A 25000-nucleotide genomic window follows, 5' to 3' on the forward strand; every position below is an offset into this window, starting at 1 on the left:
TGTAGATAGTTAGGTTAGGTTAGGTGAAGGTTGCAGTGGTGATGGTGGGTGTGGGTTGGTGATGCTTCGAATATTGGTGGCAGCGGTGGGATATTGGTGGTGGCGGTGGTGGTGTGTCTCTCTCTCTCTCTCTCTCTCTCTCTCTCTCTCTCTCTCTCTCTCTCTCTCTCTCTCTCTCTCTCTCTCTCTCTCTCTCTCTCTCACACACACACTCACTCTCACTCTATCCCTCTCTCACCCTATTCATCGTGGAAATATACGCGCCATGACATTCCCTCCACAGACCTGACCGTTCAATTATACCCGGACACACACACACACACACACACACACACACACACACACACACACACACACGAAATCTTTCCTTTCCCTTGATTTGATGGGGAAAGAATGACGCAACATTAATGTTATCATGTGTGTGTGTGTGTGTGTGTGTGTGTGTGTGTGTGTGTGTGTGTGTGTGTGTGTGTGCGCGTGCGTGTGTGTGTGTGTGTGTGTGTGTGTGTGTGTGTGTGTGTGTGTGTGTGCGTGTGTGTGTGCGTGTGTGTGTGAGGGCGCAATTCCTCATCTAATACAGAAAAGGTAGTTGTGTATCTATTGGCTGTCTAACACGCAGCCAAAATACATTCTTGGATAATAATATATTGGATATTGGTTTTATGTGTGTGTGTGTGTGTGTGTGAGAGAGAGAGAGAGAGAGAGAGAGAGAGAGAGAGAGAGAGAGAGAGAGAGATTGAATTGTTTTGTTTGCCCTCCCAAATTGCACGAAGAGAGAGAGAGAGAGAGAGAGAGAGAGAGAGAGAGAGAGAGAGAGAGAGAGAGAGAGAGAGAGATAACGTTTCCCTTCATGGACAGAAGATGATGTTGGAATCACAAAATTTCACCGTCGAATTAGAAACAAGAAAATGATAATAGGCAACAAGACAATCTGATAAGAAATAAACCAGTGAGAGAGAGAGAGAGAGAGAGAGAGAGAGAGAGAGAGAGAGAGAGAGAGAGAGAGAGAGAGAGAGAGAGAGAGAGAGAGAGAGAGAGTGTTGTCCCATCCCTCACCGCAGCTGTCAATACGGAACCTAGGGATGATGTGGGAGCGTCTAACACACACACACACACACACACACACACACACACACACACACACACACACACACACACACACACACACACACACGTATCGGTACCTGGTCACAATCAAGTAATGACATCAATGAAATCTCTTAATTCCTCTGTTTGCGTTATGCTTGATCCTGACTCACGGATTTACAAAAGAATATAAAATTTCAATATATAAATTTTAAAAAAGATTGAAACAAAAAAAAACGGTAGTAATTAAGAGGAGGTTGTTGAACTGATGAGCAAAACCAAATAATAATAATAATAAATATGAAGCAATAAGGCTGTAACTATTTACTTGTGTGTCCGTATCAGAGAGAGAGAGAGAGAGAGAGAGAGAGAGAGTGTGTGTGTGTGTGTGTGTGTGTGTGTGTGTGTGTGTGTGTGTGTGTGTGTGTGTGTGTGTGTGTGTGTGTGTGTGCGTGCGCGTAAAGGGAAAGAGAGAGGGAGGGAGAGAGAGAAAAAAAAAAGAACTTGCAACAGCGGCACGAAATGAAAATATAGGCTATGGAATGGAGCAGGAATGACGGATGGATGGCGGAGGGAGAGGGAAAAGGAGAGGGAGAGAGAGGGAGAGGGAGGGGGAAAGGGAGAGAGAGAGAGGGAGATGTGACGGCCAAGAGAGGGCTAAGAGTGAAAGATGAAGGAGAAAGGGCTTGTGTGGTGCCGGGAGAGGAAAAGAACTAGAGGAAGAAGAGAGAGAGAGAGAGAGAGAGAGAGAGAGAGAGATGGAGGGATGGAGGGAGCTGTGGAAGAAGTGGAGAGGGAGAGAGTAGGAGGGTCAAAGCGTAGACAAAGATGGAGGAAAGGAGGGCTGGAAAGAAGGGGAGGGAAAAGGAATGAGTAAGGACAAGGGAGTGAAAACATGTTCTGAAAGAGAGAGAGAGAGAGAGAGAGAGAGAGAGAGAGAGAGAGAGAGAGAGAGAGAGAGAGAGAGAGAGAGAGAGAGAGAGAGAGAGAGAGAAAGTGGGGGATGGATCGAGGAGAGGAAAAGAAAATTGAATATAGATGAAAAATGAATAGAAATTTAATTCAAGTGGAACAGAGAGAGAGAGAGAGAGAGAGAGAGAGAGAGAGAGAGAGAGAGAGAGCATAGCATAGCGGAGAGGCAAGCAGGGGGCCCACAATGACATGAGCAGGAGCAGCAGGAGCGTGGGAAGAGGGTTGCCCACCACCACCACCACCACCACCAGAGCTGCCCGCCTCGCTCTTTACGGCCCCTCAAGGCTAATTCTCGGCCCCCGCAGCGCCTCCCGCCAAGCCTACAGCGCCCCGTTGGAAGGGAAATGTCCCCGAGCACAAAGCATTGCAGAGGAGCCCGCGCCGCTGCGCTGGAAATAAGCAAAGGAGAGTCCTGAGTTCTGAGTGAGAAAAATGTTAAAGGAAGAGTTTCGAGTGGTAAAAAAAAAAAAAAAAATACATTACGTTTAGTGGGGGTATTCATTCTTTCTCTCTATCTTTTCTTTTTTTTCAAGTTTGTGGTTCGCAGTTTTATTCTATTTCCTGTAGTATTTCTGTGAATGTGTTCTTGTGTGCTTGTCTTCTTTCTAACTTTTGTGTGCTATGCGAGTCCCACAGGTGAGCAGTGAGAAGTAAACAGGTGCTATGATGTGCCTTCATGGGCGTCTACACGTATACCTGATCTCTCTCTCTCTCTCTCTCTCTCTCTCTCTCTCTCTCTCTCTCTCTCTCTCTCTCAAAGTCTGTTCACGTCACGCACTTCCCAAGCCCAAAGACTCGCGGTGTATTGATGCAGCGAGGCTCTCTCTCCCCGCGTCTCGAAGCAAGGCAAGCCAGTAAAGCATCAGTGAATCTGGCGAGGTGTGAAGTATTGACGAGTTCCCGGAATGTCAGAGGGCCGTGTGTGTGTGTGTGTGTGTGTGTGTGTGTGTGTGTGTGTGTGTGTGTGTGTGTGTGTGTGTTATGAGGTTCTGAGTATCTGTAAGTAAAGAGATTGTCGTTCATGTATTAGATTAGGTATGCGATTCGAACTGCCGTTATAATCATTAGGTGTTTGTGGATTTTTTTTTTTTTTTTTTTTTTGTGTGTGTGTGTGTAATTCACCTCGGTCGTCTGCTGGTCACCCAGCCAGTCTTCCCCATTACGGAGCGAGCTCAGAGCTCATAGACCGATTTTCGGGTAGGACTGAGACCACAACACACTCCACACACCGGGAAAGCGAGGCCACATCTCGTACCTATTTAATGCTAGGTAAACAGGGGCTACACATGAAGAGGCTTGCCCATTTGCCTCGCCGCCTCCGGGATTCGAATCCGGACCCTCTCGAGTGTGAGTCGAGCGGGCTAACCACTACACTACGCGCGCGCGCGCGTGTGTAATTCACTGTTTGATCTGCTGCAGTCTCTGACGAGACAGCCAGACGTTACCCTACGGAACGAGCTCAGAGCTCATTATTTCCGATCTTGGGATAGGTCTGAGACCAGGCACACACCACACACCGGGACAACAAGGTCACAACTCCTCGATTTACATCCCGTACCTACTCACTGCTAGGTGAACAGGGACTACACGTGAAAGGAGACACACCCAAATATGTGTGTGTGTGTGTGTGTGTGTGTGTGTGTGTGTGTGTGTGTGTGTGTATTCATTCTCAGTAGTAACATAACATCTGTATGAAGAAGCGAGACCCAAGCTGTCTATTATCATCCTCGGTGGGAGAGGCAGCACACACACACACACACACACACACACACACACACACACACACACACACACACACACACACACACACACCACTCCACTCACTCCATTCAACCGGCGCCATATGACCTCGATGTCGCTCTACCATCCTTCTCACACTGCACCATACCTCCCACTACCCCCTCAGAACAAAGAATGACCCTCTAGAGCTAATATAACACGGACTGAGGGAAAGTGAACGGGCGGTGCTTCATTAATACTTCACCCAGCACCGTCTGTCAGTATTTTCCAACCGTGCCATACCAAGCAAGAGTAAAGCCTCGGTGTTGTGTGTCATAATGCAGCGGCTTTTTCTGTCGTGTGTCAAGAAGCATTCCTCGAGGTGGGTGGAGGACTTTATAAGGCAAGGGCGGCGTTCCTCAGGGTGGATGGAGGAGAAGGAGGAGAGGAGGAAGAGGAAGGAGGGTGAGGCTTAAACACGTGTCCCAGTGAGGCATGAGCGCTCGCCCCTTCGTCTGCGCCCAGCACGACTCTGATAAATGACCGGAGTTAAACAGGTGACGATGAGCAGGAGCCATTCAAGGCCAGGACGTGTTGAGCAGCGCGAGCAGCAAGACGTGTGTGCAGAGAAAGCAAGCCACTATTTGTCCTGGCTGACGTGTGGCTGGTGGTGCTGCGGGGCTCACGGCGGGGCTGACGGGGCGGGGCCTTGAGGAGCACAGGGCGAGAAGAAACACTCCACGCGACACGACTCGCACTCACCTCCCCTCTCCTGATGAGTGTGCAGGGCGGGATTGGGGATTGGATGGAGGGAGGGAGGGAGGGTCTTGCATCACCTCATCTTGTCTCAGTCTGTCTCGCCTCATCTCGTCTCATCTCACCACGCTTACTCACCAATTTATCTCAGTTTGCCTCCCTTCACCTCGTCTCATCTCACCCACTCACTACTTTGCCTCATTCAGCTGATCTCACCTCACTTCACTCGCTCGCTCACTCATTTTACTTCACACAAACGGAGCGTGAGAATAAAAATGGATCAGCATGGACTAAACACACGAGGTAAACTAAAGGATGAGATGAAGACAGGAAGAGCGAATCGAGATGGAATAAGATAAAAAGAAAAAGGAAAAAGAAAGAAGCAAGAGAAGAGACAACACAATACAGTAGAGAGAGGGAAAGATAGAATAGGAAACAGTGGAGAACAAGATAAAAAGATAGCGAAGAACAAGATAGAAAGGAGACAATAAGACATTAATAGAGAGGAAAAAGATATAGAAGAGACGCAGCATAGAACAGAAGACAATGGGATATAATAGAATGTAAAAAAGAGGAACAGATAACAATGGCAGAACAAGACACAGTACAGAACAGGATACATAATCATTTGACCCTCGCACCTCCTCACAAGACCTGTATTTTCACACCTTTTGCTCTCTCACCACCACTATTTTTAAGCGATACGAAAATGAATAACCGGATTATCAAAGTGTTTCTCCTGTTAATAATATAGAGATCTTACTCATCTACCACTATAACCATAGAAAAAAAGCGTAATAACCCGTACAGCTTCATTTTGGGCCTACTGGTTATAGCTGAGGGGAGTAGAAATGAGTCAGGATGTGGTTCTTGTTCCCAGCCAGTGAGCGTGACAAGCGACGGAAAGGTGACTTCAGTAATTAGCCACTGACATGAAAGAAGAACACCACACCGTTATCTGCGCAGCGCAAAACGGATCCTCTCTCACTGCACGACCTGTGAGAGAGCAAATCTTCCCTCCTTCCCTCCCTTCTCTCCATCCCTCTCGCACCTCCAAGCATTACCACCACCACTACCACCACCGCTAGCCCGCACGCACGGCCACGTAAGAGATTTTTTCAATATTTCATGGCACGGTGTAGGTCACTCCGCCAGGTTTTCACGTTCTGGTTAAGCCAACATGTTGACATTTTAGAGAGGGAGGGAAGGGCCAGCCAGGAGTGACACTGTTGCCACATCACGGTCGTCGAACAGGACAAGGAAGAGAGAGAGAGAGAGAGAGAGAGAGAGAGAGAGAGAGAGAGAGAGAGAGAGAGCAAGTAAGGAAGTCATGATAAATGCAAGAGACAGAGAGAGATGGAGAAGAGTAAGGGAAATGAAGCAAAGGAGGAAAAAAGGTAAGCCAAGAGGGAACTCTCATGGTAAAGGAAGAAGACGACGAGGAAGAGAGAGAGAGAGAGAGAGAGAGAGAGAGAGAGAGAGAGAGAGAGAGAGATGCAAGACGAAGTGAAATGAATAGACCAAGCTAAGAATCAGGAAGTCGGGAACAAAAAAGGAACAGCAAATGGAAGGAAGGAATTATCTGTAGGGGAGAAATAGATAGAGGGAGAAGAGAAACGGCCGGTAGTCAGAGAGAGAGAGAGAGAGAGAGAGAGAGAGAGAGAGAGAGAGAGAGGAGGGGTGGAGAGTAACAAGCCGAAGGGAGGGAGGGAGGGAAGGAAGGGTGAAGCGTAAGGGAGGGAGAGTGGGAGAGGGAAGGGAGAGTAGGGAGCCGTAGGAGGGTATAAATCAATGCTCACGGTTCACAGCCTCGCCAATATGGCTTTATTCCAACTGCCGTTAACCTCCCCTTGGTCCTCCTACCCCTCACTCATTCCCGCGGCTCCTCACCTCCTCCTCCTCCTCCTCCTCCTCCTCCTCCTCCTCCTCCTCCTCCTCCTCCTCCTCCTCCTCCTCCTCCTCCTCCTCTCCCTTTCCATTACTCCTCTCCCATTTCTCATCACTCATCGTATCCCTACCTTTCCCTCATTCCTCCTCCTCCTCCTCCTCCTCCTCCTCCTCCTCCTCCTCCTCCTTTTCCTTCCCTCATTGCCAATCGTCTCTCTCTTCTGTCACTCATTCCAACTTCTCATTCCTCATTTTCCTTTCTTTCGTTCCTCCCTTCCCCTCCATTTCCTCCTGCGTCTTGTCTTCCTTCCCCTCACTCATTTTCCCTGTTCTTCTCTCTTCCCTCGGTTCTTTTCCTTTTTTTTACATCATTCATATATTTTTTTCCTTATTATCCCGTTTCTTTTCTCCATGTCTCGTGTTATTATTTCCACTTTCTCTCTCTCTCTCTCTCTCTCTCTCTCTCTCTCTCTCTCTCTCTCTCTCTCTCTCTCTCTCTCTCTCTCTCTCTCTCTCTCTCCTTGCCTTTTCCTCCTATGCATCCCCACTCGCTTCCTTTTCCATCCTCTTCCAGTTCTCATATTCCTCCTCTTCCTCCTCTTCCTTCCTCTCCTCCCTTCCCTCCTTCAGTTCACCCTCCCTCTCTCTTCCACCCCGTTTCAAGCACATCCATTCCTCATTCTTCGCCTTACTACTGGTTATTTTTCCCGCCCTTGCCTCCCTCCCCCCAACCCCCTTCAGGAACCATTAGGGGAGGGACGGGAGGGAAGGGCTGGATCTCGCTTAAATCTTCCTTCCCGTTCTTCACGCCTTCTCAGCCTTCCTACCGTTTCTCCCTCCAGTTCTTCACGGTCTGCCCATCTTCCTCACGTCCTTCCTATCCCTTCCCGCAGCCCTTCCCGGTCTTCTCGCCTCCCTCCGCTCTTAGTGTCATATTTTGAAACTCCTTGCTCTCTCACCGTGACGATTTTTCAAGCCCCCAGAGACTCCTAGCAGGTTTTCTAGACAGTTTCTCCTTATGATCAACTAGAAATTTTGCCAATAGATCACCAGAACTATAAAAATGCACTTAAAAACATGAGTATCTTCAACTAGAGCCTTTGGAAATAGGCGTCGTGAAAGAGAAGCGTTTCTGAATTAATCTAAGTCTCGCCACAAATGTCCAGTTTAGTGAATTGTGGTCAAGAGAAATCAGGTAAGAAGTCATTTATTGGGTACTCATCTCTCACCGCCTCTCCTTCCTTTCACTCTATCTCTTTCTCTCTCACTTCTCTCTCTCCCTCCCTCTCACTCTTTCTCTCTCTCTCTCAACCCCTGCAGAGTAAGTCACGTATCCTGAAGCATCAGTGCGTGATCTTACTGCTGAGGTCCTTCCATTTTTCTTCCTTTTCCGTATTCCTCCTCCTAGTTTTTTTTTTCCCTCCTCCTCCTCCTCGTCCTCCTTCTCCTTCTACAACCCTGTCTTCTTCCTCTTCCTTGAGTTTTTTGTTATATTTTCTATTATTTTCTTTTTTTTTCTTTTTTTTGTTTTTTTTTGTTTTGCGTGTCATCTCAGTGTGTTGTGAACTTGTGATGTTGTGATGTGAGTTTTGATGTGGTGAAGAGGTATCGTAGCGAGCGCCTGTGTGTGTGTGTGTGTGTGTGTGTGTGTGTGTGTGTGTTCTTAGTCTTATTCATTTATTTACTTGTTGCTTTTTAAATTAAATCAAGTATATTGGTATCATTGTCATTATTTTTTATTGCTTTTATTATTATTATTATTATTATTATTATTATTATTATTATTATTATTATGAAAATCCTCCTTGAAAGCTCTAAAAAGTTTTGTTATTGTCCTTTTCCACGTTTATCTTCTACTCTTCATACTACTACTACTACTACTACTACTACTACTACTAATGATAATAATAATAATAATAATAATAATAATAATAATAATAATAGTAGTAGTAATAATAACGATAATGTTGTTATTACTTTCTTGTTTTTTTACATTCACTTTCTTGTTCCTTTTTTTTTCTCTTGTTTTACTTTTTTCTTGTTTATTATTTTTTTTTACTTTTCTTTTCGCTTATTTTCTCTGCTGTTTCTTGCATCTCTCCTTTCTTTCCTTCCTTATTTTTTACTCTCTCTCTCTCTCTCTCTCTCTCTCTCTCTCTCTCTCTCTCTCTCTCTCTCTCTCTCTCTCTCTCTCTCTCTCTCTCTCCTTCCTTCCTTCCTTCCTTCCTTTTTTCCATTCTTTTCTTTCTTCCTGAGTATTCATATAAAACATACATATAAATTCTAAAAGAAAAAAAAACTGAACTGTTCAAGAAATGGCGACTGTTTTGTATAATATATCACAGGTTTCGACAGTGCATTTCCCTTTACTTATACGGGAACACATGGACCGCCACTATACCGCCAACTTACGGAACAGTGTGGAAGGCAGGCTGTGCAGTATGTTGTGTGTAGTAGCTTGCGCGGTAGGCTGTGTTGGATTTGGTAAGGTGGTGTGGGAAGCTGTGATCATCTGCCGGTCTGGAGTGGACGTGGATGAGTTAGAATGAGTTAAAGCGTGAAGTCCAGTAATTGGTTTAGTCTATGAAAACTTTGTGCTGCATCAACCCAGCCAACCAACTCAGGTATCACTCACACACACACACACACACACACACACACACACACACACACACACACACACACACACACACACACACACACACACACACACACAGACACACACACACACACACGGCAGGCAGGCAGACAGGCAGGCAGGGAAGTGCATGAAAGTGCCAGTTTTTGTGCGTGAGGCAAGCGACCCTCTGAGGTTCTGACACAACCCACAGCACTCGAGGTATTGCTACATGTCAGCTGCCAGCTTTCGTCAGGGAGGGCTGGAGGGGCTAGCTGGTACTGGCTGGTGTTGGCTGCGTCCCGGACCCCGCACACAGCCTGCAGGAGGGCGAGGGCGTCGGGTAAGGTCGGGGTAAGACATGCACGCTATGCCTGGTTTTCCCAACCGTGTGTTGCGAGGGTCAGGAGATTGGAATTACGTGGGAATGCTTGCTTCAGGTGATGGCTAAGGAACGGAACTTTTTTTTTTATCTCCATGCCTTTCCTACTTTCCTCCGTTCTTTCATCTCCTGTTGGTACTCATCTCTCTCCCTCCTCTTTGTGCAGTTTTCCCACCGCGTCCCTTCGTCCCCCTGCCGTCACAAGCACCGTCACAAGCCAGGTGGTCGTTGCATTGGGCGCCAGGACCAGGTGGGGACGTTGCTGCCTTCCACCTTCCTTCCTTCCTTTCTTTCTCATGTCTGGTAATATGATGCATCGAAGGCGCTTATGGCACAGTTCCTATCAGTACACGTGTGGCAAACAGATGAGCGGCGAGGTGCGCGGCAAGTGTTGTTCCCGCTCTCCTGACACGTGTGGCAGCAGCAGCAGCAGCAGCGGCGGCGGCGGCGGCGGCGGCGGCGGCGGGGAGGGCAGACGTCGCCGGGCGTGATGGCTGGGGGCGGGTGGTGCACAGTTGCCAGACCCTCCCCGCCAGCCACCCCTCACCGCCACCCACCTGCCAGCCGCACCTCCATCCACCTCGCCTCACCCTCACCTCCATATCCGTCGCCACTCACTCCACTTCATCCTCAACTTTCCTACAAGTCGTTTTTTTCGTCCACCTCGTCGGCACCTGTGCTTCATTTTCTATGTCATGTTCATATTTCACCATCGTGCCCTCCTCACGTCCAAGTCGTGCTGTATGTACGTAAACAGGTCTGAACGCTGCCCATCCCTGAACCACACCTGCCCTCACCTTCACCCCGTCACCCTTCGCTCTGTTCCCTCTCGCGCCCTTCGCATGGATGGGACGTTTCTGGGAGGAAAGGGAATGGCAATCCAGTTGCAAAAATGCACCACGCGGGAACGTGAGCGACGGAGCAGTGCGGTGAAGTGTGACGCCCATGTGCCCTCCTTCCTTCCTCCCTCCTGCACAATGCCACATCACTTCGTCAGGCATCGCCAACTCCAGACGAAGGAACTGCCTGGAATAACTAACTGGATCCTGGTCGATGGACTGGAAGTGAGTAAGTGTGCCTTATTTGGCTGAGTTACGTAGCTGCAACTTGAGCCTCGCCTGAGGACTGGCCGGGGGCTGCTGCTTGAACCTGATTTATTGGCTTGAACTTTACTGCAGTCTGATTGACAAACTGTTGGTGATAAGTGGAAGGTGACAAATTAACTTAAACTACTGTCCGAAGCCTAATTGTTCTTAGCAAGCGACCTGGCGGTGTCCAGAGAGGTTACCGAGCCAGCATGCAAGCGAGGGAGGGTGGAACGCTGCTCTCCTCCCGCCAACCAGCCCCGAGTGTGAGTCATCGGCTCGTCACACTGCTGATCCCTCGCGTCTGGAATTCTGGAGAGCAGCCAGGAGGTGTTGGAAGATGGTAAAGACCGACTCTCTTCCCTCCACCTCTCAAGGGGTTACATGGTATGGAGACTGGGTGCACGAGGGCTGGGAGCGAGGCAGCCTGGACGACACTGCCTTGAGACATCCCTCGCGGCGCTTCGATCATAACAAAGGGGTTCGAACTCTGGCTTGTTGGCCGAGGTGGATGACGTGTGTGAGTGGAGGGGTCGTTCAGACCCATAGAAAACGAGTAATGAAGATGACGACACAGCCTCACCATGTCACCCAGAATGACTACTTCATCGTGTCTTGCTGGCCATCGCTCCTCAGGTGTGTGACGCGGACGCCACGATAATGTGACAACGCATCTCGCGAGTCTCTATATCCGCCGCTGATATCACCGGGATAAGTGAATGATAACGTTGGATGGATATTTGGAAGCTGGTCCTCTGTATAAAGTTCTGTGCGCGCGCAGCGAGAGGCAGCCGGAGATGGCGGGCCTCCAGCCATCCAGGTGAAGCTACTATTCGCCTCTGTCCAGCACACCAACGTCTGCCCCTAAGCGACGGCGACTCATCCACTCCATGGGGCAAGCGTGCTCACGTAACGATAGCGGCTGTGGAGCGTCAGTGCTTGATTAGCATTCGCACCTGGATAAAGGAAAAAAAAAAACGCCGAGAGTAATGGTAGGTGGCAACTGCGAGCGTCCGCGCGGTGTGGAGCTCAGCATCCCAACCTCAGCTAGCATTAGTGATCTGACTGTCGAGGTGGAAGGGTGCGTCGCTGCTCCCTGACTCGCTCTAAGCAAAGGCTACCACAAGCTTGCCGCCGAGCAACTCGAGTGTGCCGTTCTGAGTTCTAGCCGGAAACAGCGTGCTGCCGCGCGCCGACGCCCGTCGCTTCAGTGTTCTGTTCTCTTCGAGTCTGTCTGTGTGTTTTTAAGGTTATATAAAAATTCCAAACCTACAAACGTCCTCCCCTCGGTGAGTGGAGGGAAACAAAGTCGCACGCGCGCGGTGGATGACAGTGGATGTTCAACGTGTTTCCGCGAGTGGAGTAGTGGCGTGAGGAGTCGCGACATACACACAAACACACGCTTCTCTTCACAAGCCTCCCAGAAGTGTGATGCTTCAGGCTACCAGCGGCAACTGACCACGCCGTTTACATGAGGCTTGAAGGTAAAGAACACTTCGTTTTGGTAACACTTTCTGTCTACTTCTCCTATATGATCACTCCAGCGGGCAGGCGCAGGCCCGCCTCCATGTCCCCGTGATTGCATGTTTGTAGGGCTTACTACGTGAGGAGGAGGGACGTAGTGACGACACGTGAGGCGCCGCGCCCCTAGGCATATATGTCCCTACAGACCCTGGAACCTTGGACCAGGCGGCAGAGGGATGGGAGACAGTCAGGCCAGCCAGGAGCCCCGGGAGCGAACAAAGAGTTGGGGGAGCGGGCGAGGCAGGACCCCTAACATCCCTCGCTGCCGCCGCCGCCACCACCACCGCGGCGGCGGCCCCAAACAGATCCTCTCTCTCCCTCGCCCTCCCACCCCGGCTTTCTTTGAAGGGTCGGTTGGGGAGGCAAACAAAGGGGGCCCAGCCTCCCTCCCCTCTAGCCCGCCATTTTGCTCTTTATATGGCCCTCTCCCCTATCGCCCCTCCTCCACCTTCCCTCCCTGTCCCTGCTCGCTACGTCCCATGCTCAAATCTCCCTTAGCAACACCTCGCCGCCACCACCGCCGCCGCCTTCCCTCCCGTGCAGGAGTGTGGCCGACAGGCACGCCGCCGCCCGCCCTCCGGAAATGCTGCGTGCGTCGTACATAGATTTTTTTCTTTCCTCCGCTTCTGAGTATCACACGTGGGTCTGAGCTTCTCGGGAACAGTCGATAGCTTAATCTGGTTCCCTCGTGTCCGCTCCTCGTAGGTCGTGTCGCGTGGTGACTCACTGCTCGGGGAAATGTTCAGTTCTTCACTTTCTTGTGTGAGGCTTCCGCGTGACCTTCGCCTCCCTCAAGTATCTCTTTGTATTGCCTCTGACTTGTTTTCCTCGCCCTGCTGCTGTCTGTCTTCCTCTACGCCTCCCTCTCCCTTTTCCTCCTGCTTCCCCACCACCTCACTCGCTCCCCCATCTCCCTCGCCTTTCGTTTGCAATCGATATTCCATCCCAGGTCCTATTATCTCAAGTTTCAGTCACATTTTCGAAGCAGCCGACGCCTCCCTGCGTCACGCCACCGTCACCGGGATGATCGAGGACAGGAGCGGCAGTGTCGTTTTGACGGTCACTTCCCCAATGTCTGGTACTCCCCTTCAGACAGTTGCCAAGCCCCAGCCACTTGCTTTTCCGGCGCCACCTTTTCTGTCCTTGCCCTACCACCCCAAACTTTCCCTTTTCCTCATCTCTCTCTCTCTCTCTCTCTCTCTCTCTCTCTCTCTCTCTCTCTCTCTCTCTCTCTCTCTCTCTCTCCACCAGCGTCCCTTCTCTCATCCCCTACATGGCTTCTCTCCTTCCCCACGCCGCTACCACCGCCACTGCCACCACCACGCGCGTCTGTTGTGTTTTGAACAAAGCGTGTAGAGCCTCTCGGGCACCACATGGCCTGCCTGCCTGCCCGCCGCGCCTTCCTCCCCTCTGCCACCTTCCTCCCCCCGCCTCGCAAATCCCTCTCCCTCCCTCTGCTAATAGCACCTCACGTGTCCCCCTCCGCGTCCGTTTCCCCGCGTCCCGTCTGCCAGCAAGATGACGGAGGCAGGGAGACGGGATTGTGCCTGGAGGTGTCTTGTCACCCATGAGGCGTGCTGGTGATGTCTGTACCTCCGTGCAGTGCCATCATTCCGCGCCACTGCCAAGGCTGGGTTCATGGGCCACGTCAGTTCAACAACATGCTAATACGATAATTACGTGGATAAGTTATGCATGCAAAATGGTCACACACACACACACACACACACACACACACACAGGCTGAATTAAAAGTTAGTCTCGTCTCGTCTCGTGTGTCTAAAGTATTATTTATTTGATGGATGATACGTAAGAGTATGCAGTTGGATAAGATTACGTCAATCGTGTTTTACTTACTCGCCTTAAAAAGATTGGATGTGTCCATAACTCATGCCAGAGTGATGTGGACACCACACTAGGTATTCTTGCTTTTCTTTATTTTTTTCTGCAGTCAGGGAGAGAGAGTGTGTGTGTGTGTGTGTGTGTGTGTGTGTGTGTGTGTGTGTGTGTGTGTGCGCGCGTGCACGCGCCCGAGCAAGAACAGTGAAGGAAATATGTCTTCTCAACTTTACGCATTACGGGGAGGAGATTTAAGTGGTGCCGTGACGTAAGCTGGAAAAATGTGGGGTCGAAAGGGGCAAGTTGGTATGGCGGGTGGAGGGCTGGACGGAGGGAGACAGACGGTGGTGTGACGGCCGTGACGCGACGGTCAATACTCTACGACAATGACATACGGCTGCGAGGTATTGTAGCGTAATGCCGACTGATCGAGGGGCAGCGGGAGCAGCTGCGGCCTCGGGGACGCCACATCCTGCGGGGACTTTATCAGGTTAGCGCTAATGACGGATCGTAAATGTCACTAGCTCCGAATTTTGAACCCTTACATTGGACTCACTACTGTCCGTTCGCTTGTGTGGGTGGGGGGGTTGGATGTGGGTGAGTGGTGGTGATGGTGGTGTTGGGGCTGCGTGGAAGGGTAGCGATATGGGCGCGAGTGTTGGGTGATGTGGTGCGGGTCGCCACTACTTGGGATGAGAAGGGAAGTTCGATGCTGCGTGGAGTGGAGAGGAGGACGCCCTGACTTGGGCTGCTGAGCACACCGCCAATCGACACTCGTCTACTAGCAACGTACTGCGTACAGGCAACATTCGTCCATCGATCCCTTGTCCCTCCGGTGGCCGTGTGGCGGGAGGGCGTGAGTCGAGGATCCCTGCTGAGCGGCGGGACCAGTCCGTGCGGCAATCAGGGTGACTCCATCATTACGTTGGCTCAATCCGGCTGGAATTAACTCACAATGCTCTTCAGATGAATTATTACATTAGTGTACCGACGGATCTGTCCACCAGTGCGTCTCGCGGGCAGCTGGGAGTGCTGGGATAGGGGGTGCCAGGTACACTGGGGACGCCGAAGAAAGTGGGTTGGGTAATCCTATAGCAGGTCCCAGGGTCCCCTATGCCCCACCTGACCCACTCCAATTTTTTCCCGCCGGCGGCCTTCAGGACACAACAGGAGGCTACCCAGACCACCCTGGCCTCGGGCGGTGGGTGGCTTCCTGGTGGGACAGCATCGTGGGTAACCTGAGCCGCCAGGATTCAACGTGTCCAAGGCGTTTTGTTGCCTCGGGCTGCGCTGCGAGGCGCGAGGCGAGGCATCGCCGGCCTGCTGGTGGTGCCTCGGCGCTCAGGTAGAGGAAAGGATAGAGGGATAACTTGAAATAAGATAATCCATTACCCCAGTCCTTTAGTACGCGGGAATTTCATAATGTGACGCGTCAGTGAGTAAAGCACGGCAACCCTTGCTAGATGGGAGCGCTCCTCGAGACTCATAACCTTGGGATCCGCACCAACACGGACACACCTTTGCCGGGATACACGAAGGTACCTGGCGGTGTGATCTAAGTGACTAGGAGCGTTAATGTCGGTGACTGGAGCTGCTGCCGTCCAGTCTAACCTTGTAGTGGTGAGTTGATGGGGGAGTGACTGGGAGGCGAGGATGACCGGCCCCTTGTTAGCCGCTCCTTCAGCATCGACTCGGACCTTCACAGCCAAGTGGCGATCGATTAGCGCCGTGTGTGTAGAGCGTAAATCCTTGTTAGTCAGAACCTGTGTCCAAGATTGGTGTGGGGAGTAGCCAAGAGGAACCGATAACTTAACGAAGCAGCGACGTTCCCACGAGAGATGGCTACAAAAAAGATGACTTGGGTCTCCTCCAGTGCGGGTTTGATGTGTGTTCAATCGTGATCATCGTTAGAGTTATCGAAAGCTCACTCGTCTCTGCTCACGGCCAGGGGAAAGGGAAACCGACGCCGAGAGAGAGAGAGAGAGAGAGAGAGAGAGAGAGAGAGATCCGTTTCTTCTGCGGGGAGGAGGTAGGTGGAGGGGGAGGAGGCTGCCGTTCGGGTGAAAAATGAGTTGGAGGTATCTTGTGTCTGGCGGTGGACCTCTGGAGCTCCCTACCCAGCATCCACCTCTCTCTCTCTCTCTCTCTCTCTCTCTCTCTCTCTCTCTCTCTCTCTCTCTCTCTCGGTCCCCCTTAAATCGCAGTAAGCGCTCCATTATTCACCGAGACTCGTGGTTCGCCTGCACGTCGATGCTGCGCGCCGCGTCTCCACCACTGGGGCGGGGCGTCACTCACCACTGGACTGGACGAACACCGCAGGCAACACCGCTGACCCACCCCCGGCCACTCCAAGGCTACAACGTGACGGGGAGGAGGAGGAAGCAGGAAGAAAAGAACAAGACGTAGAAGAGGAGGTAGTTGCGTCTCATGGGAAGGAAGATTACCGCCAGTCTTACTCTGTTGACATGCGAGTGATGGATAACTCTGCTCTGCTTGTGTTCCCGCTAGACATCCACTCTGGTGGTTGCTCCCCGCCGTCCCCACAGCCTCAGTGCCTCGGTCTCAGTCACCAAGGCCTTGTAACCACCACAGCCCCCGCCGCCACATGTCCTCGCCTCCACCCCAGTCATTAGTAACCATTCCCGCTGTCAGCAATTACAAGTCGCATCGCCACCACTGCATCGAGTCAAGTCACCGCGACTTTACTTTGCAACGACACTACCACACTTGTCCCTCCGACCTACCACACCACAAGCCTGTCCTCCCCCTCACTCTACCAAACAACCACACTGTCCTCTCATCCTACCATACTAAAACATTGCCCTCCCCTTATCCTACCACTAAGTTCCCAGCATCACTTCACCACACCACTCTACCACATTCACTCACTCAGCACGCCACATTAAGGCTTCATCGCGCCATCACGGAAGTCCCGGCCAATTCTGTCTCTCTCTCTCCGCCCCGCTGCGTCCTCCAAAACCATCTCACATTCCGGGGTGAGAGAGAGAGAGAGAGAGGAAAGCATCTTACCTACTATGTATATTAACAGATCAGGGTTAAGATCACAACCTTCTGTGGGGATATGCTGTGCTATAGACCTTGTGTGTGTGTGTGTGTGTGTGTGCTCGATCCCCTTCCTAGCGCCTCCGCCATTGAGAGAAACAGTGTAGAGAAAGCTGGTTCTGGTTTTCCATTAACTTGAAATCCTGACCCGTCACCGCCACCTCCCGCCATCCACCTCCAGGTCTCCCGCTCTCTGCCATCTCCGCCTCGCCTTACCCTCCCTGGTGGCGCCCCGCGAGGTTGGCTTCTGCAAGAGTGGCGGGAGGTTGGCGGATGAACCCTCTCGGCCTATTTCAGCTTCAGTCCCGCCCTTGTGTAACTTGCTTTCTGGGTTATTAGCTTTTACTGACACTCATTCGCATGCTATCTACACACATGGTACACTCTCTCTCTCTCTCTCTCTCTCTCTCTCTCTCTCTCTCTCTCTCTCTCTCTCTCTCTCTCTCAAGGGCTAAATGTACAGAAATGTGGGCTAGAAGATGTCATGATGATGGTGATGATATGAATAAGGTGAAAGTCAGGTACGGGGCAAGAGAGGAGGAGGAGGAGGAAGAAGACCTGACGCTGTGATAATACCTGTAGCGGTTGTTTTCATTTCACCTCCCTTTTTTTATGTGAGAGAGAGAGAGAGAGAGAGAGAGAGAGAGAGAGAGAGAGATTGAGGCAGATAAGTAGGTACTGTTGCTAAGATGAAATGAAACACTCTCTCTCTCTCTCTCTCTCTCTCTCTCTCTCTCTCTCTCTGAACGCTATTTCCGGTGGTGATGTAGTTTTTACAGACGCCACAGATTATTTGCATAACTCCCCAGTCCTCAGGTGGCGGGAGAAGGGCGTCAACTCTCCCTCTCCCTCTCTCCCTACGTTCCTGTGGGTAGTCATGGGCGGAGGAGGCAGCTTGGGGTGTGGTTAGCGAGTCGGTCTAGGAGAGAGAGAGAGAGAGGGGAGAGGTGGAAGGTTAGGAGGTTAGGGGGAGAGGGAGGAGGTACGGGGCGCTAGGGGACTAAAGGTGAAGAGGGAGGAGGACGAAGGGGGGTAGAGTGTACGCGTCTATTGATAGAAGAGAGGGACACGAAAGGCGAGGGAGAAGTGAGAGGGTGAGAGTGGCTTGGGTGGGGATAAGAGGGGGAGAGGGTCGGAGGAAAGACGTTCAAGGTGGGAGAGGAAGTAAGGGAAGGGAGGAAGAGGGAGTGCGAGAGGTGGTGTGTAGGGAGAGAGAGAGAGAGAGAGAGAGAGAGAGAAAGCGTCAGTTAGATTAGAGGTGGCATAAGAAAGGGACAGGAGAGAGTAGAGGGGGGAAGAAGAAATGGTGAGAAGGTTCAAATTCAAATCTCTCTCTCTCTCTCTCTCTCTCTCTCTCTCTCTCTCTCTCTCTCTCTCTCTCTGTTCTGACCACCTCTCTACTCACCCTCTCCCTCTTCCTCCTGCATCTCGCTCCCCGTCACTTCTGCCAACGGGGACAAGTTTGGGGAGGTGCAGGGGCGTGGCTGGGTGGACTGTCAACACGTGCAGGCCACCACCACCCCTCCCCACCTCCCCACCACAACTGCAAGGATGGGGAAGGCTGGGAGGAAGTGAGATGATAGGAAAATAGGACGTGGTGGTGACGATGTGACGGCAACAGTGTTTGGGTTCCTTGGGTGATGGGGGGGGAGTGAAGGGAGGGAAGGAGGAGGGCGTAGAGAATGCAGTTTCTTTGGGATAGGCCTAACTAGCGTCTCTCTCTCTCTCTCTCTCTCTCTCTCTCTCTCTCTCTCTCTCTGTGGAGTGTCTTATTCCCCGTTTTCTTTCTCGATTGTGTTTCCGCCTCGGGATAAATTGAATAGCACATCACTGAAGTTGTTAGTGTACAATCGAGGCGTTTGTGTAGTTTACTATTGTGTACGACTCTCTCTCTCTCTCTCTCTCTCTCTCTCTCTCTCTCTCTCTCTCTCTCTCTCTCTCTCTCTCTCTCTCTCTCTCTCTCTCTCTCTCTCCAAACAATAACTGGCGCAGTGAAAGGAAGACGAAGTTCAAAGCTGAGTCCTAAATAATAGAGTCCAATATTTGTGTATTCAGAACCAAGCGGGAAGTTTGAACAGCCTTTGAGGGACGCCGGGTTGTCGCGCCGCGCCGGGAAGCCTCCGTATAATGATAATGATAAAGACACGGAGAGAGAGAGAGAGAGAGAGAGAGAGAGAGAGAGAGAGAGAGCGAGAATAAAAGATGGAGCCTTCCCCAGCAGCGTGCGTTTTCCTCTTCTCTTCATCCCTTCCCTGCCTGATGTGGTCTAAATATGGAGTGTGGTGTTATGTAGTACTATACTCCGCAAGCTGCTTTCTCCTCCTCTTTAGAGCTTTACTGTCTCTTGTTAAGGGTGGAATGGTTTTTGTTTTATTTTATGGCTATGAATTCCTCCAGGCCTCGCTTTAAAGGTAGGTAGAGGGAGCTGGCGGTTTGAGTGTTTGGGGTGAGTGCGTGCTACATACCTGCCTACCTTCCTACCTACCTAGCGCACACGCACACACACGCACACATGATTTTTCGTCTTTACCACAGGTTTTGTTTTCTTTTGCTCTCTTTTTCTGTTATCTGTCTCTCTACATCTTTTTCCTTTTTATCCCTCTTCCCTCTCAATTCTCTTGCTGCCTTCTCCTGTAGTTTCCACAATGTTGCACGCACACACACACACACACACACACACACACACACACACACACACACACACACACACACACACACACGGCCCGGTAGCTTAGTGGTTAGAGCGCTGGCTTCACAAGCCAGATGACCGGGGTTCGATTCCCCGGCCGGGTGGAGATATTTGGGTGTGTCTCCTTTCACGTGTAGGTGCTGTTCACCTAGCAGTGAGTAGGTACGGGATGTAAATCGAGGAGTTGTGACCTTGTTGTCCCGGTGTGTGGTGTGTGCCTGGTCTCAGACCTATCCCATGATCGGAAATAATGAGCTCTGAGCTCGTTCCGTAGGGTAACGTCTGGCTGTCTCGTCAGAGACTGCAGCAGATCAAACAGTGAATTACACACACACACACACACACACACACACACACACTCACTCACTCACTCACTCACTTCCCTAAGCCTGTACACTTTGCTTTCTCTCTTTTCCCATCTCTCTCTCTCCCTTATTTTCTCCCACATATTTTTCCCATCTATATCCTAAAATTCCATCTTCCACTCTCCTCCCCGTCGTTTATTCCACCGCCTTCCTCCTCTCTGCACTTTCTTCCACCTTCTCCCTCTCTCGTCCGTCACTATCGAAGAAGCTTTCCTCGCTGGCAAGACTCCTTCGTCATGATTAGCGTCGCGAGTCACACGGGCTGGAGGGCGACCCGACACTCACCCCTGACACGGAACTCTAATGGTGGGCGCTGATGGACGGAGGCGCCGAGGGGAAGGAAGGGCGTGAGTATGGAAAGGTTGAATGCCCGTATGACGAAGAGGGAAGAGCGAAGAGCTGTCTGACGAAGCAAGGGAGAAGGAGATGAGAGAGGAATAAAATGTATGTGGTGAAGAGAGGGAAGAAGAGGTGTCTGACGAAGGAAAGGAGAGGGAGATGAGAAACGAATAAGGTAAATGTGAAGGGAGGGAAGAAGAGGTGTCTGATGGAGATAGAAGAGGGAAGAGCTGTCTGACGAAGGAGAGAAGAGGGAGTTGGAAAGAATAAAAGCTGTCTGACGATGGAATGGAGAGGGAAATGAGAGGAATAAAAGTTGTCTGGTGAAGGGAAGGAAGAGAGAAGAGCTGTCTGACGGAGAGAGAGGGAAAAAAATAGTTGCTGTCTGGCGAAGGAAGGGAAGATCTGCCTGACGAAGGAAAAAAAAGAAGGAAGGCAAGTAACTTACTGTCTGACGAGGGAAGAGAAGGAGAAAGAAGACTGTCTGGAGGAGGAAGGGAAAGAGGAAGAGGTATGTGACGAAGGGAGGTAGAAGGAAAGAAGAATTAAGGGAAATTAGCTGCAGGACTGAGATGAAACTGCCTTAGCGAATGGGAGAAGCATAAAGGAAGGAGGCGGGAGGAGGAAGAGAGAAAATTAGAAGAGAGAGAGAATCCTTAGTGAAGAGGAGGGAAATAAGGACATTTAGAAGGATTCCTCTTACCTCTTTACCTCTTTTTATTTATTAATTTAAAAAGGCGTGGAGAAAAACGTACCCTGGCTCTCTCTCTCTCTCTCTCTCTCTCTCTCTCTCTCTCTCTCTCTCTCTCTCTCTCTCTCTCTCTCTCTCTCTCTGAAACGTGATAGACTAATTTTGTTTACCTATTACTGTCATTTGCTTCGAATGACTGTGTTATACCGGAAGAGCGAGAAATTTTACACCAATATAAGTTTGTGGCCGTAATTTGCTGAGAGAGAGAGAGAGAGAGAGAGAGAGATGCGTTTCTGCTATTCCATTCCTCTATTTAGTTTCTTTTTCTCTTGTTTTTTTTATTTATTATTATTACGTAGGCGGTGTGGCATCATTGTTTACTTACTCAGATGTAAAATCCGGCTGCCATTCCCCTCCCTCTTCCTCTCTCCCTCCCTCTCCCTTCCTTCCTGTGCCTCTTCCGTTCTCTCTCTCTCTCTCTCTCTCTCTCTCTCTCTCTCTCTCTCTCTCTCTCTCAGCAGTGTCATCCTCATCACAGCTCAGGCGTCCGTGTTTTCCTTTCTCATGCCTCCTCATCCAGCGACCATCCATCCTCCCTTTCACCATCCAGACCCACCCCTCCGTCTTTCACCAGCTGCAGTCATTCTCTCCCCTTCCCGTCCCTTCCCCAGCCATCACCAGGTCCCCTCTCCCTTTCACCTTTCCCAGACTCTCTCAGCAACTCTTCCCCATCTCCCCAGGTCTCCCCTTTCTCTTTCCCCATTTCCGTCAGCCACCTGGTCGTCTTCCCCTTCATCATCTCCTTTCCAGGCATCCAGGCTTCCTTCACCCCTTCGCTACCCACACGTCCCCTCATCCCCTTCCTTTCCCTCAGTCACTCATCCCCAACTTTCCTCTCCTTTCATACACTACTACGTCCCCTCCCGTTCCTTACTTCCTCTACCTCCAGCACGGCCATAAACGCGGCACGGATCAGCGACCTGTCGTTACCCGGGTCCTTCCAGCACTAGCGCTCCACTTTAGCCTAAGATATCGCCAGCCCGCGCTTCTGATGGGCCGGGACGGGGCGGGTTGGGGCGGGCAAGAGTGCGGGTGTAAGACCTGGGCCAAAGATGCTGCTCTTCTACCTTCAGTCTCCTTTTTCTTGTGTTTCCAGCTGAGACGGGAAGCTGATGGGCTTAACGAGATGTGCCGGGAATGGGTGTATGTGGTGTGCCTGCCTGAGGGTGAAGGGTGAGCAGCGGGAAGTGGTGGTGGGGGTGTTTGGGGGAGTTTAGTATCGCTCTCAACATCTGGTCGGGAAAGTTGTTCTCCAGGTCGTAATTTGCTACATCAGGGGTTCGTGTGCTAAGGAGGTGGTGGGGTAAACCTCCTGATCCCCCTGAGGTGTGTGTGTTGTGTCGCTGCTCGCCGCGTGACTGAGGAAAAGCAAAACTCTGAGTCAACAGGCGGGCCGGTGCGCTTTTACGAGGCGGTGTTATCGGGTTCTGCCCACGGACACACGGGAAGCCGTCACCGGAGCCTGAGTGTCCCTTTACTGCCGTCTTCCCGCCAGGCACGTGCACCGATCCAGGCTGGAAGTTAATGTGATTCCGATCCGTGTGTGTGTGTGTGTGTGTTGGCAACGGAGCCACTTGTACAGACAGGCGGAAGGACGCTTTGGGCAGGATGTGGTTCTGACACACCCCACCATGCAGTGGACAGACTGGGGGTGATAAGGGGAAGGGGAGGGAGGAGGCATCGTGTTTCCCGGACGCCGCTTCATCCCGCGCGCTGCATGGTAATGGTGGCGGTCACGGTGCATCACCTTCCCGCCTGTTGCCGCGGCGCAGGAGGGAAAGTAGCACAGCAAGTCGTGACACTTCCCCACCTCCCCCTCCCCCCGCTCCCAGCTCACCCTCACCAGCTGTTAAAAGAAATAGCCGAGGGTTGCGGGGCGCGGCAAGATTTACACCAGCGAGTGGAGCAGTGCACATCTTTCTTCCACTGAATGGCGGGTGTTAGTGGGCGGCAGGGGGCGGAAAGCCCGGCCCTCTCTCTGAGCGGTCACGTCGTCTCCTGCTGAGCCCCGGACGCCGCAAGTTCCTTCCTGAGACTCTCCCATGAGTCTTCAGAGCGGGCAAGTTCGCACAGTTTGTCATCCCTGGCTCTGCGAGGCTCGCTCAGACGTGAGGGCGTCGCGGCGTGACAGGCGGCGGCGGCACGAGGGACGGACCTCATGCAGGAACTACCCGTGCTGTTCTGCTGCTGCTGTCTGTGTGCTGTTTGTTTATGGATAGAGTGCTGCAACTGTGTGTGTGTGTGTGTGTGTGTGTGTGTGTGTGTGTGTGTGTGTGTGTGCCAGTATGTGTGTGAGTCACGCGTGGAGGAACAACGCACACATTTACGGTGAGCCTCGCACGCCCTGCACGGGGGAGTTGCCGTCTCTCACTTCCCGCCACGAATACCGGCCGCTCGCCACAGCTTCCGTGCCCTGCTTCACTGCTGCCAGGGTCGGTGGGACATCAGGGAGAGGAGGGGGAACCGCACAGCCACGCCCTGGGCAGGTGTGGCAGGGCGCGGCGGAGAACAATCAGCATCAGTGGCCGGGTGGGGGGTTAAGCATGCATGTTGTGACGAGGAGGAGGAGGAGGAGCGGTGTGAGATGGACTGGTGTGATTGTTGTGTCTGCGGCTTGTGGTGCAGGAAATCTGTGGAGACAGTACGTGGAAACTGTGGTAACAGTAGTGGTGGGGAAGTGGAAATCCGAGTGACATGACAAGTGTGTGTGTGTGTGTGTGTGTGTGTGTGTGTGTAGGAAACAGTGGACTGCCTGGCCAGTGACTTCATTCTCTCTCTCTCTCTCTCTCTCTCTCTCTCTCTCTCTCTCTCTCTCTCTCTCTCTCTCTCTCTCTCTCTCTCTCTCTCTCTCTCTCTTCCTTGGGTACACACTACACACAGTCGCTTCTTCCTCCTACCCTCCCACTACCCTATTCCTCCCTTCCTCTCTGCCTCCCGTCCCTCCCCTGCGCCATGCCATCGTCAGTCGCGGGCTTCATAATTCTAAGAGGCTGTGCGAGGTGAACAGAGGCAGGGCAGAGCGGGGAGGAGAGACACTTACCTTGAGTGCACACGCAAGATTATGAAAGGTGAAGCTTTAGGAAGGAGGGGAAAAAAGGGCTGCCTAGATATTAATTCAGTTATATAATCTTGATGGGTTTTTAATGGCGTTGTACCTGCTCTCTCTCTCTCTCTCTCTCTCTCTCTCTCTCTCTCTCTCTCTCTCTCTCTCTCTCTCTCTCTCTCTCTCTCTCTCTCTCTCTCTCTCTCTCTCTGGCGGGCATCACGAGGAGACGGCCTCAGATAAGATAAGGAAAGGAGGGAACCGCTTGACCGTCACTCTCCATTACACCTCCAGGCGTTCGTGTGTGTGTGTGTGTGTGTGTGTGTGTGTGTGTGTGTGTGTGTGTGTGGAACCAGCACGAGCAGCTAAGTGTACATGGCGTGATAGAAGAATGCATCAACTCTTCCTCCTCCTCCTCCTCCTCCTCCTCTTCCTCTTCCTCCTCCTCCTCCGCCTCCTCGTCCTCCTCCTCGTCCTCCTCCTCGTCCTCCTCCTCCTCCTCCTCCTCCTCCTCCTCCTCCTCCTCCTCCTCCTCCTCCTCCTCCTCGTCCTCCTCCTCCTCTTCCTCCTCCTCCTCCTTTTCTTCCTCATCATCCGTTCCTTTTTGCTTTTGGAGTGTGCCGCGTTTCTGTAAATGGACGCAGCAATCTTAAAAGGTCATCTGTATTTTGCATGTTTAGTTTCTCTCTTTTTCTTCACCTCCCGTCGTCTTTCCTTTAGTCCTCCTTCCCCCACCCACCCTCATCCTTCCCTCTCTTCCCTCTTCCCGTTTCCTCTCTATTCCTCCTTCCTCCCTCCCTTCTTCCCGTCGCCTCTCCTCACTCCATTTTCACCCCTCCTGCTCTTCTTAATATTTTTTTCATCCCTTTCTTCCACTCCATCT

The 25000-nt window shown here is 51.6% G+C and overlaps 1 protein-coding gene across 2 annotated transcripts in view; it reads right to left on the reverse strand.

Annotated features, from left to right (window-relative positions):
* The window catches only part of LOC123518880, a 461886-nt gene that overhangs the window by 163860 nt on the left and 273026 nt on the right, over positions 1-25000 (reverse strand). The gene's annotated exons all lie outside the window — the stretch shown is intronic.

The sequence above is a fragment of the Portunus trituberculatus genome, chromosome 44 (genome assembly GCF_017591435.1).
Source record: "Portunus trituberculatus isolate SZX2019 chromosome 44, ASM1759143v1, whole genome shotgun sequence".
Classification (NCBI taxonomy): domain Eukaryota; kingdom Metazoa; phylum Arthropoda; class Malacostraca; order Decapoda; family Portunidae; genus Portunus; species Portunus trituberculatus.